Source organism: Octodon degus, unplaced genomic scaffold (assembly GCF_000260255.1).
Source record: "Octodon degus isolate 3935 unplaced genomic scaffold, OctDeg1.0 scaffold00024, whole genome shotgun sequence".
NCBI classification, from domain to species: domain Eukaryota; kingdom Metazoa; phylum Chordata; class Mammalia; order Rodentia; family Octodontidae; genus Octodon; species Octodon degus.
In genome coordinates, this window is record NW_004524600.1 from 2,946,500 (window position 1) to 2,965,416 (window position 18,917).

Genomic DNA, 18,917 nt, shown 5'->3' on the forward strand with positions numbered 1-18,917 from the left:
AGTACTGTGCTGCTGGCTGAAAGTGTTCTTGGTTTTCAGCTATGCTGTGCTACGTGTTCGTCTGATAACACATCCTTCAGTGGGACCCCTCAGCTGTTTTCTGCTGTGAACTTCTGGCCTTTCCTTTACTCTGTATGCAGTTCCAGAATCCTGTGCCGCAAAAAAGAGATATGCTTGGTTTATCTACTGCAGCCAGAAGAGCCCAGAGGATATTTATTTCATAACTAATGTGAGGAGGATAAACTTGTTTATAAATATTGATGGATACTGATGTCCTGTTGCTGGGTACTTTAAAAATAGACTGCATAACTACCCTCTAGCTTTTTTTATTTTATAGCAATTTTATGAAATTAATGCAACAAATTCCTTTTACCATTTCTTATTCTTATACTGTAAACTTTAAATAAGAAAATGTCTGAAGCAGGTCTTTAAGAAGCATGAAACCAGGAAAGTAACTCAAAGAATAATTCTAATTCACTTCAGCCACCACTTTATGGTATATAGTGTGCAACTCTTCCTACTTTTATTTCTTAAACTGATTTGCAGCACTGTTTCTCTGTGTTCTTTAGACTTGTCCAATTCCTATTGGCCCCTGGGATCAACCATGTTATATGCAATGATATCTTGCACAATGTCATAACATTAGTAAACTTTCTGCTGCTGGGGCAAAGTATCTGAGAACAATTTAAAAGAGGCAAGGCTATTTGACTCACAACTTCAGAGGCTTTCTGTATGTAGTCAGCTAGCTAGTTATGGCTACACTTGTGGCAAGGCAAAAACATCCCAGTGCTTGGCCATGGTAGAAGAAAGCTACTTTTGAGTCAGCGTGATAGCTCCGTGGTCTAATGTACTTGCTTAGGCAAGCTTAGGCAAAGTGTAGAGACCGTGGTTCAATTCCCGGCACCACATGCTGCACCAGTCCTGCCTGAGCTAAGCCAGCCAGAGGGGGGAAAAAGCTGTTTTCCCCGTGGCAGTCAGAAAGCAGGAAAGCAAGAGAACCATAAAAGCCTGTGCTTGCAGGCTTTCTTTGGCTATATTTGTTCAATTTGGTTCCCACTCTACTGTATGGTGCTGCTCACATGCAGGGTAGGTGCCTCCCATTAGTTTGCTGTCCCACATGCCAGTAGTCTTTGGAAACATCCACAGACACACCAAAAAAAGTGATTTACAAATTTCCTCATTCTTTCTCAATCTAACCAAGTTGATAGTCAAGAATAACCATCATATTGCATTCACCTTATGTGCAAAATATATGTTATCTCAGTTGATTTCAGGTATCTTCCTGGTTTTGAGTAAAGGGAAGTCGCTATTTTGTATATTGTCTTCTGAATACCAGCAGCTGATATTGCATAATGTCACTTGCTCTTTACTTATTTATTGTTTTCTCTCCTCAACGTATGCTAGGATGCAACTTCATGAATGCAAGAACGTTGATTGTTTGATTTCCTACTATAAATTTATTACTCAGAGGAGCAGAAGATCATGAACAAGTCATGTTTATCATAACAAAATAATAGTTGCTTTCCAAAGGAAAAAATGTATTAACGTAATCCAAAGAAAGAACAAAAGAGAAAAAAATATTAGGTGCATTATCTCATTAGATACAGAAGTAAACTATAACATCCACTCATGATAGACTTAAGTCCTGCAAAACAGGAGGAGACTGGAATCTTCTTAACTTGTTACAGGAAATGTATAAAACAAAGAAAAGCAAAAAAAAAAAAAAAAAACCCAGCAGGTATAACTTTACTTAATGACAGATCATGAAACACAAATAAACATCAGAATAATATTTTTATAAGCACAAAAGGATTTAGCATTGTTAACATGTCAATTGATGTCTAAATTCAATGTAATTACAGTCAAAATCCCAACAAAGGTTCTCATGCTTCAACAGCAGACTCTAAAGTTTATAAAGAAGAGCAAAGGTACCAATACTAGCAAAAGCTCCCCATAAGAAAAAGGCAAGGAAATTTAACTTTACACATACCAAAATTATATATAAGACTATGGTAATTAAGAAAGGGAGGTATTTATGCAGGGAAAAGAGAACAACATACAAGAAAGTTAGCACAGATGTGGTGCTGTAGACGAATGGGGAAATAAGGAACATCCCAGCAGTGATCCCGAGAATACAGATTGTTTAATAGGAAAGAAAAAAAATATTCATCACCATATCCACTCAGTTAAATTTCAGACAAATGAAACATCTACGTTTGAAAAGCAAAACATTAAATGTTTAAGATGTGGAAACATTTTCATATAGAGATAGATAATTCTTAACACATAAAAAGTTAATTTCACCAAAGACTGATAAATTCACCTTTGTTAAGGTTAACAACTTCTTTTCAAATATACTTGACTGTCAAACCATATTCAAAACATATAATTCCTAAAAAGTACTTAAAATATATAAAACAATTCATAAAATAGTTGAAAGATATAAAGAGACTTTATGATCCAAATTTTAGTCATTTTTATTAGTACATGTTTGCAGTTCATAATGTTTGCAGTCCTGGTGTGGAGTTGGTGCCTGGCCATGACATACTGTAATTCCTTGTCATCCTTGTGCCAGTTCTGGCAGCACATACACCTGCTTTTACTCCTTTTTCCTCTCCTTCCTCTCTGCATCTCTTCATCCCTTTCTACCCCACAAACATGTATGCCCTTTTTTATTATCTATCTATTATTTTCTATTTATTTCTAATTTGGGTTTTTCATATGAAAGAAACTATGCAATGTTGAAGCTTGCATTTCTGATTAATTTCACTCAATCCTATGGTCTCAGGGTATGTTCATTTTCCCACAAATGACTCAGGTTTATGGCAAAGTAGTGCTCCCCTCTTTCTGAACATAACATGCTTTCTCCACTCATGTGTTGATGGACATATAGGCTGCTTCCAAGGCTGCTTGGCTATTGTGAATTGTGTTGCCCTAAACACTGGAATGCAGGCCTCACTGTAATGTCTTTAATTCACTCATGAAGTTACCTAGGGGGGAATACCTGATTCAGATCGAATTCCTAGTTTTAGATTTTTGAGCAATTTCCATACTGATTTTCATGGTGACTGTACTTGTTTAAGTCGCTAGCAACAATGGAGAAGGATTCCCTTATCCTCCCAGCCTCACTAGCATTTGTTATTGGATTTCTGATGATGACCCTTCTTTCTATGATAAGGTAGAGTCTCAGTGCTGGGTAATTTGTTTTTCTGTACTGGACAGTGATTTGGAGCACTTCGCCTGTGTTTTACTCATCTGTATTTCTCAGAAATGTCTATTTGTTTCACTTGCCCATTTTTTTGAGGCATTTGTTTGGTGGTTCTTCTTCGAGTTCATCATACATTCTAGACATTAGTCTTCTGTCTGAGGACAACTGGCAATTTGTTTTCCCTAAAGACTTATCTTGGAAGGTAGAGTATCTAAATGTTTAGGAAGCTTATATAAGGATGCTCTACATTACTTTCAGTCAAAAAATACATAAGAAAGTTCTTTTTAAAAATATAGTGTAATACTGATAATAGATGAAAACTTTAACAATAAAATGGGAATGTCAGGCAAGAAGTTCACTTGCCAACTCTTTTTTTTTTTTTTTTTTTTCAGTACCGGAGATTGAACTCAGGACCCTGCGCTTAACAGACAAGCACTTATTCTACTGAGCCATCTCTCTGGCCCCCACTTATCCACTCCTCAGAGGAATTTAAACTGAGCAAACTGCTTTAAAATCAATTTATCTGGAGGTGGTGGCACAACCCCAGCATTCAAGAGGCTAAGGCAGGAGGATTGCTGCATGTTGCAGGTTAGCCTGAGCTACATAGTGAGTTGAAAACTGTGAAATGCATAGGAAGCTCCTAGCTCAACAAAATAAAACAAAAGGCAACTTATCTTGCAATGTTAAAGGTATATCTACCTCATGTACTAAAGATTTTCAGTGATCTGTCTTTAGTCCCATAACCAAATATGGAAGAAAGAGGTTAGATGAAATGGCCTGTCAGTGCTTAAGCCTTCCTACGCATCTGCCAGGACATGGTCTGTCTGAATTTAGGGCAGGCTGGAAAGATCAGAGCATTAATTTACCCCAGGACATTGAGGGGCAGGAAGTGACTAATAAACAGCAAATTTCTCCTTCCCTTGGAGAAAGTAGAAGCTTTGAGATAGCTTAAAAAGTCCCCAAAGAGTCCCAGTGGAATTTGTTGCAGTTGTCCACAGCCGTAACCACTCACGGATCCACGATTTCTTGGCATTACTTCTTTCCCTGACCCCCACGCCCATGCTCTTACTGACCTTTCTAGGATAACCTAAATAAATTCATGCACCCAAATCTTTGTCTTACAACGTGGATTTTTGCAGAGTCTGAGCTAAAACACTCTATCATCCTAGTGGATCCACTACTAAATAAATATCCATAAGAAATTCTTGCAAGCCTGCCCCAGGAGACAATTAAGACATTATTTATAGAAGAATGTGATAAGAAAAAGTCTATTAACAACTAACTGCCCATTAAAGAAAGAATGGATAGACTGTGATGTAGTAATTTAATGAAATAATGTACATAAGCAAAAATTAGTGATCTACAGACATATTAATTGACTTCAATAAATTTTAGAAACAGTGTTGGGTGGAATAAGATGCTAAAAATACAGGCAGAATTTTTACTAAATTCTAAAACAAAGGCAAATGATATATCAACAGTTTTTTGTAAATATATATAATGAAATGGAAATAAAAAGTAGTTCAGAATTATCTCTGAGATGAAGGCAGGGACTAGTATCAGAAAAGAGCCCCAAAAACCTACAAAGTGTTGGTTATGCTTCTGATGTTAGGTGGCAGGTTCATGTGTTCTTATTTTAAGACCACACTTCATGAATCATATATATATTAACAAAGCGGGCAAAAAAAATAAGTGACACATATCTCAGATACAGAAACATATTTATTTAAACTCAGTTTTTTAATTTGTGGAAAGTATGCTGTTTCATAAACTGAAATACATCAGTTAGTTGAGAGAGATGATTTTTGTACCTATAGTTGTACATATTTTCATGAGTTTTCCAGTCCCTGTTTCACACATTGAAAAATCTGTAAGAATCATGAAGACTCTTTTAAAGGAAAAGCCTTCTCTAAACATTTCCACTATGTTCCTAGGTTTCTTTTATGAGAGCTCAATATGATGACTGGGACTCCGTAGACTGATCGCTGACATACCCTGTAGATGTTCTAATAAGTGATAATATGCCCAAACAAGTGAGAATACATTTTGATTGTGTATAATGTTTAGTCTCATACGATCCTAACTTATCTTTGTCATGCTTGGAATTCATGGAAATTTCAGAGGTAAGGGACGAAACAGGACGTGCTGTGCATATTACTAGAGTCAAGCAGAGCAAAATGCCTTACGCATACAATATACACCATGTCACAGAATATGTTTTCTTTTTCTATTTAAAAGTTAGTGTTAAAGTAAGTGTCTGTGTACTTTGAATATGTATTTTAAAAGTCTCTATTATTTTATTAGCACTATAAATTAGTTAAATGGAAAGTGTGGTCTAATTTTCTAAGTTTAAATCAGTGTTTATATTTGCAATTCTATATGAAAATGAAACCAAATCCAGTATCTCAAGGCAGATTGCTAAAGTTGTGAAGGTATTATGTGGAGAAGATAGGCGTGATGTCAAAGAAGGACTGTGCGAGTTATCCCCTTCCAAAATGCTATCATCAGTTATGGAAAGCCATTGAGTAAGCCAATAAAATAAAAATACCTGTTTTGAAGTATATATTTTATATTAAGATAAAAATGCATGTAAAATGAAAAGAAATATGGCCTTAAGCTTTGCCAAGATAACTTCTTTGAATCTATAGGAATAAGAAGTTCAAGCTCATCCAGCACAGAATTCATATGAATTGTAAATCCTGGATTTGTGATTGTAAAAGTCAGTATGATGGAGCCAAGACAGATACTAAAAAGAAAAGGTAGCCTATCCCGATCCTGCACGAGGTAGTCAGCACAGACCTTGCAAGGATGTAAGCGTGGAAAATAAAAGCATGATCAGTATTTTGCAAACAAAATCTTCCATGTACTTCAAGCAGGTTCACCCAGGACAAAAGCCCCCACAAGATGGATGAGAAGAACCTTGCAATTCTTTTGCTTGAATTCTAAAAAAAACCCCAAAATCTTCATTTTTGTTTGAGAAACAGAAGAGCTTTGAATTGGGTATTTTTTTTCTACCATGATTATGAATTTTCAAAGGGGTACTTCTGATGTTCAAAAAACAAAGAATAAAGAGAGAGAATTACTTTGATGTAACAAACTTCTTTGTTTGCCATGTCATATCTGTTCTAATAAGTGCCAACAAGTTTGAAACACAGTGAGCAAGATGACTTTTATTGTGTACTTGTATTTTGGCAGGTGTTGTAAGACAACAACTAAATTTATTGTTTGCTTTCTAAAACTCCTTTGTAAAAATATGAATTCTGAAGCCTCATAATATTAATAAAATTGTCTTGCATTCACATAAAGTGTTATAATTTGTGCAGCAGCCGTTCTTACCTAAGGAGAGGATAAATTAACATTTATTGTATTCTGACAACGCAGTTAAGGAGCATGAAGATTTTATGTATTTTAAATATGTCCATGATATATTTAAGAGAAGGATATTATTTTTCCTCTGATTTGGATGAGAAATCAGAGACCCTAGAAAATGTGAATGATGATTCCAAATCCAACCAGGAGGTATTAAAAATAGGTTTCAAAGTCAGAATATCTCACTCTGCTGGATTCCTTTGTGGCCTAAGCTATAAAGTACCTATTAGGATATCTAACATCTGCATCTTATAAAAAGCAATGCTTCAGAGTTTTGTTGTCCACCTCTCTGTGTTTAGCATCAGAAAAATACAAAACTTTGATTCACTTTGTCCTATGAGGGCCTACAATAGAGACATTCATTAAAATTGCAATAGTGATTTGAGTAGGAAAAAAAATCCTTTATTTTCAGTTATTATACAGGTAAGATTCTTGTATTTTTGCGTAATAAAACTCATTTATAATAAATCTGTCCCTACCAGCTAAACACCCAAAATGGAAGAAACAGAGATCCCAGAGGCTTAGGAGAAACAAAACAAGAAGAAATCTATGATCATAGGCTATCAATGGAAATAATGAATAATTTCAGAGAAATGTAATTCAGAATTTCTCTTGAGATTGAAGATTATAGTGTAGCAAAACCTGACTGGGGGTGTAGGCATGCCCTGTTAATTACAAGATCCCAGACACATTAGCAGAAGTCCCAAAGCCCTGAACGTGGGCTTCTCCTGAGAACTCTGGCAGGTTTTCAATAGAACGGCCTACACCTGAGAGCCTGAGGCTGGTGTCCAAGCACCACCTCCCATGACCTGTATGCAGGAGTTCTGGTGGGTTTCCTCAAGATTTAGACAGCATAGAAGGGTATATCAAAGTCGTGAAGACTTTTCGACCCTAGCTTTCCATGGTAGCTCACACTGTGTGTCCAAGATGCAGGGGGTGCTTTTATCTTTGTTCTTGCTCTCTTTTTCTCTTTCCTCAGCCCAATCTCATGCTTCCCTACTCTTTGCTTTTACTTTCTCAAACAAATATATCACTCCCTTTTGCTCATTTAGTCCAATTCTTTGTTCAAGATGGGAAGAGTATGGAATCTAACTCTAAAAGGAAAGGCAAGAAACCCCAACCTGGTTTTGTTTTGTTGGCAAGTCACTTGTTTAGAAATGAGCTGTTTGATAGCACTTTAAAAATAATGACTGAATAATGAGTCTAGAAAAACAAAGCGTCTTGCTTTTGATATCTTACCAATTGTACCTCCTATTTCAGTGTAAAACTCTTTCATTCATACTGTTACTCATGTTCACAAACATCAATTACAATGAACTTTGAGATGATGTTAACAATGAGCCCAACCGTTATCCATATTCTACTTAATTTGGTGCAATTCAAATATCATTTCTTATTCAACAACTAGAAGGAAAGAAAGAAAGGAAGAAAGAAAGAAAGAAAAGAAAAGAAAAGAAAGGAAAGGAAAGGAAAGGAAAGGAAAGGAAAGGAAAGGAAAGGAAAGGAAAGGAAAGCAAGCTAGGAAACAAGCCAGCCAGCCATGCTGGCCCCACCCCCAGAGCGCACTGAGACGGCAATTGAGACTGGGCATGGTGGCACGCACCTGTAATCCCAGCTGTTGGGAGGCTGTAAACAGGTGGATCACTATGAGTTCGATCTAGTAGTGAGACCCTGAACACCCTGTAGAGTCTTCCCTAAAAATAAAGAAAAAAAGAAAGAAAGAAAAATATCTTTTTTCAAAAGACTATGCCACTATACCTTGGAAAAATTCTACCACAAATAATTATCTTCTTTCTGGGATACATTTAGTTTTTTCAGCTAATTATATTTTTCCCCGTTTATCCTCCCCTTTTTGGTGGCATTAGGGATCAAATGCAGGAATGCTCTGCTACTGCTGAGCTAAATCACTAGCCTGAATTCATTCATTCATTCATTCATTCATTCATTCATTCATTCATTCATTCATACACTTATTTGAGACAAGGCCTCCCTGAGATGCTCAGATGGATGCAAGCTTGCTGCCTCTGCTTCAGCCTCCCTCATTACTGGGACTACAACCATGTGCCGAAGCACCCATCTCATTTGGTTTGTATTCATGCAGGAATTTCTAGAAATAACTTACTATTCTAAAAATACCTGCTCTCGCATTTGCCTGAATTTAACCAGATATATGGAACTGCAACATTCAATTCAAGTTTACATAAGCACTTAAATATTACCTGCTTTGTCAAATATGCACTACATATTGGAAGAAAATAGTGTTATGTTCCTTTGCTCATGTGTGAGATGAGCCATAGTTCTCTGAGGAAGATGAAGCGGAATGAAATGATGAAAGACAGGAACCAGAGAAGCTGAAAAATGACCTAGAAATCTTAATTTTAGCAATCATAGCTGTGGCTGAATTCAAGTTTACAGCAGCAGGGGTGAAATTATAGTACAAATTACCATGCTAGGCCAGAGAAATTATTCTCTGCTGCATGGTTATTAAGTGATAGATAAATAAATAACACTGTAGGACTGATTGACAAAATATAAGTGACCTAAAAGCTAAAAGGGGCACCATGTAAATAGTACTGTGTAATCACTAGGCATTTTAAAATTGAAATGAGATTTGTCACAGCAGAGAAATCTTAAAATGGTATCAGCTTGGGCCATCACTAAAATAATTCAGAAGGGAGTCCTTAATCCCAAGGAATTTGAAACAACCCAATAGCTACATCTTAGTGTTTACTAAAATTTCTGGAGAACACCCAGGGCCTTCACAATGAGCTTCATTCCCAATCCTCTTTTTCTTTTGAGTTTTTAGAATATATGCTGCTGAAACAAGCACTTATTTTGAGTTTTTATGCACTGTGTTCCTGCACATTGGAGAGGCTTTTGATTTTTTTTCATGGATTAGCACCTCTGATATGCAGTGACTTCTTAGATTCAATGATATGGTGCTAATGACATATAGGAACTGGTTCTACTTCTCTCTTGCTGGTTAAAACGATGGACAAATTAGTCAGCATGAAGGACAATGGGTCTGTGTTAAAATTAGCACTTAAGACAACAAGTCTTCTTGTGGCACTGGGTATTAACCCCCATGGGCTGTGTCAACTGACAGATTTTCCTGGGCCCCAGAACCTTGGAATACAGTGACACAATAAACTGGGTTGGAAAATGAGACTAATGTTCACTTTTTCAATGCTATTCTACTGAGTAGTGATGGCAGGGCCTTGAAAAAGCACTGCACTATTTGGTACCACTGAATAATTTATGTTTTTTTTTTTTTCCAAATTTGTCAAGTCTCTGTATTGTCCAGTAATACTAAATCTTTGTCATATAAATGATTTGGCTTCTGAGTTGTACCCAAGCATCTTTACAGAGTTCAAAAATGAACAAGTGTTTGGATGCTTAAGAGATGCACTAGGCCTTGTCATCTCTGTTCTTCCAAACCTAAATTCAGATAGATATACAGGAGAGACAGACCTAGCTATTTTCAAACTTGCACAGAATTTACAAAGGTACAATTAAGAGGTAATGGATTAAACAATAGTCCTACAGCCTAGCAAGTGGGAGCATTCAATAAAGTAATACTACCATGATTGCTTTCTCTAGGTATACAGTTTTGTCACTGCAAAATTAGGAGTAGTAGCAAATAAATGATTCATTAATTTATCAAAATGGGGAGGTTTCAAAGGCTCAAAAGCACTCATCATATCAACCAAAGCAAATATTAATATACCTGAAGGTTGAAAGCATGGCATACCCTTATACGGGAATCTTCATTAAGCACAGCATACAGATTATCATCAGTAATCCAGCCTAGTTTTCCTTTCTCTGCTCTCCAAGGACAAGCACATTTGTCAGAGAATACAACCGTTTACACTAACTGAGCTGCACAGGCTCACACAGGCATCTAGAAAGGCTAGGTGAGAAAAAAGGTGGAACTCTGGTTCCCAGGCGAACTTTTGATTCAGTGCTTCTGATTAGGATATCAATTGGGGATTTGGAAGCACCTCTCAGTTTTGTCTACATGCAAAAACATGTACTGTGTTAGAAACTTGTGCATTTGCTCTCATTGTACTTGGATAATCAAGAATACGTGTTAATAATTTATCACTATTGGCCTCACTTTAAATCTCTTCTATTATTTTCTATTATTTACCAAAAAATAATCCTCTCAAAAATTTTAAATGCATTTTCTTGGAACATTATAGCTCATTATTAGTGTCAACTTTTCCCCTTCTCCAGGAAAATGTTCAATTTGCTTTTGGGAATGACACAATTTACTGCAAGTTCAGAAAACCTATAATGATGGATAATGCTTTAGAGGACAGCCTCGGAGTGGCACTTTGCCTCTTGGGGAGAGCATATCTGACATCAGGCTGGGTTGAGTACAATTTTGGCACTGGAACATTATACTTGCATATTTAATGTTAAAATAGAGATTTATAAAAATTGTTTTGAATCAGCTATTAAGAGCAACTTTTAGTAAATATTCTAAAGTAGTTAAAGATAACCTTGGGTCCCACTTTCTGTTTTGAATCCTTTTGTCTTTTCTGTTTAGTAATCTGATTTTTACCAACTGCCCAATCACAATCATTGCATTCAATCTGTGATTAATCCATTCTCTTACTATTTAAACAAGACCTTTCTTTAGGACAATGTTTAGACATCCTTTGTCTCCTTTGCTCAGAGTCCTGATACCCTGTTAGCTAGTAATTAAATAGTTTATCAGTGATAACAGCATAACACCTACTAATAGGCAGGTTTTTTTTTTTCAGTACCAGTGATTGAACTCAGGATCTTGTGCTTGCCAGGCAGACACTTATGCCACTAAGCTGTATTCACAGCCCAAAGGCAGGCTTCTCTACATAAATAGTTGTACTTTAACATAGTATGTGTATTTTACTTTTGGGACCTCAGAGCTCATACAGAACTGATCATGGTCAAGTACAAAGTGTTTCCCTATGACAGGACTTTTGAGGACTGTTGCATTTCCTTTGGAGTTAGTTTAGTGCAGATGGTACAGTGTTAATTTGTAAGCACAAGCACAGGGGGCCATGGAACACTGACATTTTCCATCCCACTGTGGAAGCAACTAAATGACCACATGCCTGTCCTAACAGTGGAGGAGTACTGTTACAGAAGGACCTCGAAGGAGCCAAGTTCTAGCTAGGTATGTTGAGGTATGTCTGCAGTCCTGGTACTCAGAAGCAGATGCTGAAATACTGCAAGTTTGAGGGCAGCCGGGAATTTAGCAAGACCTTCTCCCCAAAAAGTAAAATAGCAATAATAATAATAATAATAATAATGATAATATTTAAAATCAAATTTATTAGACTAATTTCATGAGTTTTCATTAACTTTAATTTTTTTCAAATATTTTCAAATACATTGCTTCACAATATTTACAAATTATGTAATTCTCACCAAAATAGAGAACAAATTTGGCATCTCTCTACCAGCTCCATGCTGGCCCTTATAGCTGAAGCTTGTTTTACATTTTTTGTTGAATATTTAAGTAATGCAGAGATGTGGATTTTTTTTTGTTTGTTTTTTAATTTTCATTTATATATATTTTTATTTTATTTTGTTTTATTGAGAAACAAATAGCAATGCGATAGTTTCAAAACTGATTAATAGGACAGTTTTAATAATTAATACATGAGATGTGGTTTTTGAAAGGAAAGAAACAGAGAGCACAAAAGCCATCTAAGAAATGTAGAGTACTCCCTGTTCCACTCTATCCCAGGATTGGTCTGTAGATACATGTGTATACTATGGTCTGCTGTCTTAGGTCTTTATTTTAGACATCACTTATTGACTTCTTGGGATGAAGTAAAGTGTGTGTGTGTGTGTGTGTGTGTGTGTGAGAGAGAGAGAGAGAGAGAGAGAGAGAGAGAGAGAATCCTTTCTAACTATCTTCATCCACTAAGAAGTTATATTACCATTTTATTTGAAATATAGTTAAAAATTTTGATTTATGATGAGTTATAAACATTTTCTGTTGAGGCAAGCAGTGTTTTGCTTCCCCTTCCTGTATCGCTCTTCATTCTCTAACTCTGGCCCTTTGGATCCATCTCTCGGTCCCTACTCTCTTTACCTTCCTTTTTCTCTTCCTTTACCTTAATTTTACTCTGGAGTTAGCAATTGCTATGGCCTTCATTATTTGCTTTTCAACATACCTATTGGACTATTTTCCCAATGCAGGTGAAAATGACTACTGATAATTTTATCTGACTATTTTTGGCTTTGATTTTTGTGAAACAGGAATGTTATCTTTTTTTCTATTCTGACATTGGCATATCTAGAGTTTTCTTTTGTTCCCTGAATTGTCCCTGTTTCTCCCCATACCCATTCTAGGGATGCAACCCAGGACTTTTGCTCTGGTTTTTCACTTTTTAAACTTTGAGTCAGTCAGAGTCTTGCTAAACCACTAAATTTCCCAGTCTAGATGGGTATTTAGTACTTTTTCTGCTTCAGCTTCCCAGAGTGCTAAAATTATAGGCATGCCCCACCACCAGCTTTGTTTTGTGTTTTGAGTCTTTTGTAGTGTTTATCTTGGTTTCTGTCTTTCTTGTTGGAGTCTTTCCTATTCTGTGACAATCAGGGCTGTCATTCAGAATAAGAAATAAGGCACTCAGAAGTTAACTAGAAGAGCTTGCCTGAATGGACAGAGCTTGTTAGGGAACTGTGGTCTAGAGTGGTTAAAAACATAGACTTGCATTTTCATGAAGGAGTGTAAATGTCATTTTCTGTGGGTCTGTTCTGGAAAGATGCAGCCTTTCCAAAGAACGATCCTGACTGCCCTGTATAAAAATGCCTATATCACTGGATAGATTCACATCCAGCTTGCTGCCAAATCAATTTTTCCAGAGAATAAAGTTATAGCCTATCGCGGGGCCCAAGTGTGTTTGTCACTAGCCTGAAGAGGAACGTGTAAGTATCAGAGTATCTCACTGGTGTGAGGTACTGAAAATGAAAATAAGGACATCAAGGTACAATAGATATCGTAAAGTAAGAAGAAACTGTTCAAAAGAATAAGGGAAATAGGAGTAGGAAAAGAAAAGGAAGAAGAGAGAGAAAAATAAGAAAAGAAGGATAAAATAAAAACTGAGCTTTGGGAAGGGGTGCTTGAAAAGGGAGGTAATGGGGGGAGAGTGGAAGCAGAATACACCATGGACAGCTACAAATTTCTCATGATGAATGTGGCCATTCTGTATATCTAAATTTTACCAAAAAACTTAAATTTTAAAACTTGCAGTGTACCTGAAAACACAAAAAGAAAATGGGGGCCAGCGAGATAGGCCAGTGGACTAGAGTGCCTGCTTAGGCAAGCTTAGGCAGGCACAGGGACCGTGGTTCCATCCCGGGGCAGGCTGAGCCAGCCAGAGTCTCGGCTTAGTGCCAAATGCCTGTAATCCTAGCGCCTAGAATGCTGAATGTAAGAGGATCATCATGAGTCTGAGCTACATAGTGAGACTCTGTAAAGACCAAATACATAAATTAATAAATTAATTAATTAAAAGAAAATGGGTCTGGCCATCTGACCATTCCTTACATAGATATTCTGCCAGGCCTTCTGTATTCCACCTTAAATCTTCTATCACCCTACTCACTTGAATACCAACCTTGCTGTGGCTTTGTAGGGTGGACTGCAGAGCTGTTTTTCTCTGCAGAAATGAGCAGTTCCTATGTTGTTCTCATCGCCATTGTGCTATGTCAATTACTAAGCCTCAGCTTTCCCTTTTCTCAAAATGTGGTGGTATCTCACAGCTTTTGCCTTCTCACTCATTCTCTTGGTCCTGGAGGGATTATTTAGAATAAAAATTATTCATTTTATTGGAATTCCAGGCAAAAGCATACACGGAGACATACTCAACTGGCCATTTTTTCTTGTCAGTCGCAGCATGGATATTTAATTGCTTAGAGAGGTTGGAGTCAAATTTGTTTATTGCTTGATCTTTTCACAGCATCATAGTAATTTGTGTGACAGAAATGGATGAATTTCTGTGTTGTGACAATATCCAATTACACAAGATTATTAAATTGCATGGGACATTGGAGATATTTTCCATGTGGCTTTTATGTTTATGATAGAGACAGAGTTGGCGAGGGTTACCAATTAAATTTTAATATAAAGTTTTTTAATTTTGCATATTTTGAATTTGGGGTTATTTTAATGTATTGATACTCTGAGGCAGTGTATTTTAAAAAGTAGGTTACTACCTGCAGATTTAATGAACACAAATGGCAATTTTCTCTAATATACAACTAAACATTACATAAATAAAGATGAAGTAGGAAATACGTGCAATTTATGTATATATAAAGGAAGCAAAAGAAAATTGTATGAAAAAAATAACTTACTGATGTTCATAACCAACTTAAAATTTTGAGTTTGTTAAAACAGCCTCATTGTTCTTGCATTTATTTAATATTTTTAATATTGCTATGAATTTGAATATGAATGAACAAAATAGCACTTTAACCCATTTTATATAGTGAGCTTTTAACATGAGCATGCTGTTAAAAAATATTTTCTTGGCCAGCTAGAGACAGAAAGAGAAAAGAAAAAAATATCTTTCACAAGCTAAATGATGATCTTTAAGTTTCTTTCCAGCTCTACAATTTTATCATTATTAAGTCTCTTAAATTACTCTGTTTCACTTCGTCTGTAAAATTGCAATAATAATACCTGCTCTCGCAGAATTATGAGTATCAAATTAGGTACTGTGGGAGGAACTATAAATTCCTTTGGATATATAATTTATTATTACTAATCAAATCTGTAAAAATAAAAAAAGTAGAAAGTCCATGAAATTATCATAGAACTTGCAATTTTCTCTTCCCACTACTAACATTTATATACAGTTGTTCCTGTAAGTCTTCTTACATTTTTTAGTCTTAATCTAAATAGTAGGATAGCTGGAGTCACGTGGTCAAATCACATTTGCTGTCAAACGCTGCCTCCTGCAGAAGCTCATGAGATATAATTATGTAGTTATTAAATTTCTCACAGTACTGCCATTCCTTCTCAGAAGTTTGCAGAGAGAACTGAACCCAGAAGCTGAAAGATTTCTGTTGTCTCTGCTGAACTCCCCTGTACCGTGTGTATGGAGGGTATGAGGAATGAGCGTACAAGTCTGCCCAAAATGTTTATGTAACACAGCTCCCACTTTCACTAAAATCTAATTTATTAGCTGTAGTCTGTACTCTCAAAACTCCCCTGTCAAAGGTATGAGGACCAGAGGTACTCAATCAGTAGGTTTTTCTGACTGTTAAACAATCTCTCAGAAACTCTAATCATATATGAAGTTTTGCATATATCATATATGCATGTTTTCTCTGTAGTTTCCTATGAAAGATGAATTGGTAATTAACTTCTCCTTTTGTCCCATTAGTCTAGAGCTTATTTGCCAGAGGAAGAAAAGTCTGCATGGGAAAATCTTACCGTCGTTTCTTGAAGCCTACTGAAATAAAATATAAAATATGGGAGTTACTGACATCTTACTAAAAATACATGAACTTACTAAGAATACATGAACAACAACAAATAACTAAGTTGATTTTGAAATAGTCTAATGCCTGCCCTGCAGTTTGGAAAGACAAGATGTCTGTATTATTCTTAGGTGAATGCCTAAATTAAAATCAGGTTTGCCATGGTGTTGTTTCCCCTGGATCTGTTTCTATCCTAATGTTATTTTGACCCTCCTTGATTTTCCAGATGTGTTTACTCTGTGAGGTCTAATGACAGGTAGATTGGTTCTTTCTTTAATCCTGGAGACATAGTAAACAGAAGACAATATCGAGCAGTCATCAGTGAATTGTGATCAGTAGGAACTAATGAAAATGTTTATGATGGAAATATACACAAATATACATAGCAGTTGTTGTTGACACTGAAAAAGAAGATAGTGAAATGTCTGATTACTGTGGACTACCTTCTACTCAAGAAAGTAGAAAAAATCCAATACACATGTCACAGAATGCGAATACTAGACTCTATGGGCACTCCCCTAATGGTTGTCCAGGATAGCAAAGTATGTGTCAGCTTTCCAAGGTCAATTTGCATTTTAGAGACCTCCCCACACAGTTGTTCACTGTTGATTATAGAACAAAATAGGGGAGGGACTGAAGCAGGGACCACTCTTTTGGGCAACTGGATATTCAGAAAAAACAAAATAGAATAAAAGTGCCTGCTCTTTGTACATAAAACCAAATGACATCTATAATAAAAAAGAATGGGATAGTCTTAACTTTGTTGTGGAATCTATAAGGCTACATTATCTAGTAGTCACTGAGACAGATACTTAGGTTAATAGTCATTTACTGTATATTCTATTTTTAACTAATAGCTTATTTAAAAGGTATTCTAAACTACCGTTCATATTTTGCTTAAAGAGTTTTGGGGGGAGCATTGTGATCATAGGTATATTAGATTATTTTAGTGCACAGCATGGGCAGGATTACATACAGAGGTATATGAAGTATGCCATTGTAGGAATCAGAAAAATTTAATTCTGGAAAATTAAGTATTACTTATAGACAGTATTTCTTACCAGAGGAAATCATTAGAAGAAAGAAGAGTTAATTATTTCTGTACTTATGTTCTTTAAAAGTGAATCATTTTTTAAAAAAAAATATATTTAGTACAGGGTCTACACAGTCTCACTACACAGATTGGACTCGTAGTGATCCTCCATTTTTCAGCCTCCCAAGCACTGGGATTACAGGTGCGCGCCACCATGCCCAGTCTCAATCACCATCTCAGTGCACCTGGGGGAGGGGCAGGGGCAGCCAGCACACACCTTAGAGATCAAATCCCAGTCCTTGCATCTAAAAGTGAGTCTTAAGTGATGGACAAATGGACACATATTTGAACTTCATTGAAAACTAATTTAAATACTTGCCACATGGTCCCCAGTGTAGTGATGGATGCCTGTGACCACAGAGCAACATCTCCAGCATGGAGAGCTGCAGTTTTTCCAAAAACATCATTACTACAAAAAGACTTTCTCATAAACGTTACATTTATTCCCTTCTTTTTTTTCTTTCCTTTGTTTTTATCCAAAAATAATTTCAAATATTTTAAAAAATAACTACAGATCACTGGGAGATCAAACAAGGAAGAGAAGAAAACAGAAGCAAACAAAATACTACAAAGCCTGTGCTCAAGTCAGGAAGAATTTTGTGGGACACAAGGTTTTGCATTTGGTACAGGGAAATTATTGGGCACTGAGCTTTTGTTTCCTCAAAACTAATAGGAAACTCTATTCAAGTATTTGATTCAGAGTGCACTGTTTTCACAAACTATTTGTCAGAAAAATATAATTGTTTAGATACTAAAATTTCACTCATAAGCATCACCTTTAGTGAGCTAAAGGAACTTCATATATATCCTTAAATGAAATGGGGGAAGGAGCAAAATAGGTTGCCACAGCATCATGCATGTCACCAGCTGAGACCTCTAGCCTTAACAGCTGCCCTTTTGCTTCCTTCTAGCTGCAGGTTCAGTGAAGAATGGACAACTCAATAAATGCCACTCAATGTCTGGTCAGTTGCCAGGTCCCAATGGGTTCCTGAGCTTCAACTCAAATGTCATGAGCAACCGAGAGGGACAGACAAGCACCCTGGGTTCTCATGCATACTAGAGGAGCTGTGTTGCTTAGCAACTAGCTCCCACATCCTGGGCTCCATCCGAACACCAAAGGCAGGAAATACTGCTGACTTACAGACCCATGGATTTGTGAGCCTGACTAGTAGGTTTTGAAAAAATTAAGTGGCATCCAAGTTACATTCTGGTTTATTAGAAGGGACAGGCCACAGTGCTGTTTGTCCTAGGTTTTACATTCATGAAAAATCTCACATTAAGAATAGTGAAAATATTTTAAAGGAGATTATAAATACTGTTATTACATTTATATGTATTTGGTAAAAGCATTAAGTAAACACAAATATTTAAAGCATACCACAATTTAGCAGATTCTCCTGATGCTTTTTATTCATTCATCTGTAAGCTTCAAGAAAATAGGTGGAACTTTTCTCAGCTATGAAGAGGTCTCAGAAAAATTCAAAATTTAAACTAGCTTCTTTCTATTAGCATGGGTCCCAGGACTAGAACCACAAGTAATAGGTTACTCATAAAGTAATTGACTAAGAGAAGTGACTATTCAAATTAGTCTAGAGAACTACGTATTAGGTACCTAACAGTGAGTGAAGCAATAATTTAAAAAGCCCCAAGGTTGACCCCTACAGTATCCCCAAACATTCCAGTTCTCTCCCCCTCCAAACATCATTCACCCTGGAAAAATCCAGCTAATATACTGTGAAGATGAGAACTGTGGTTTTC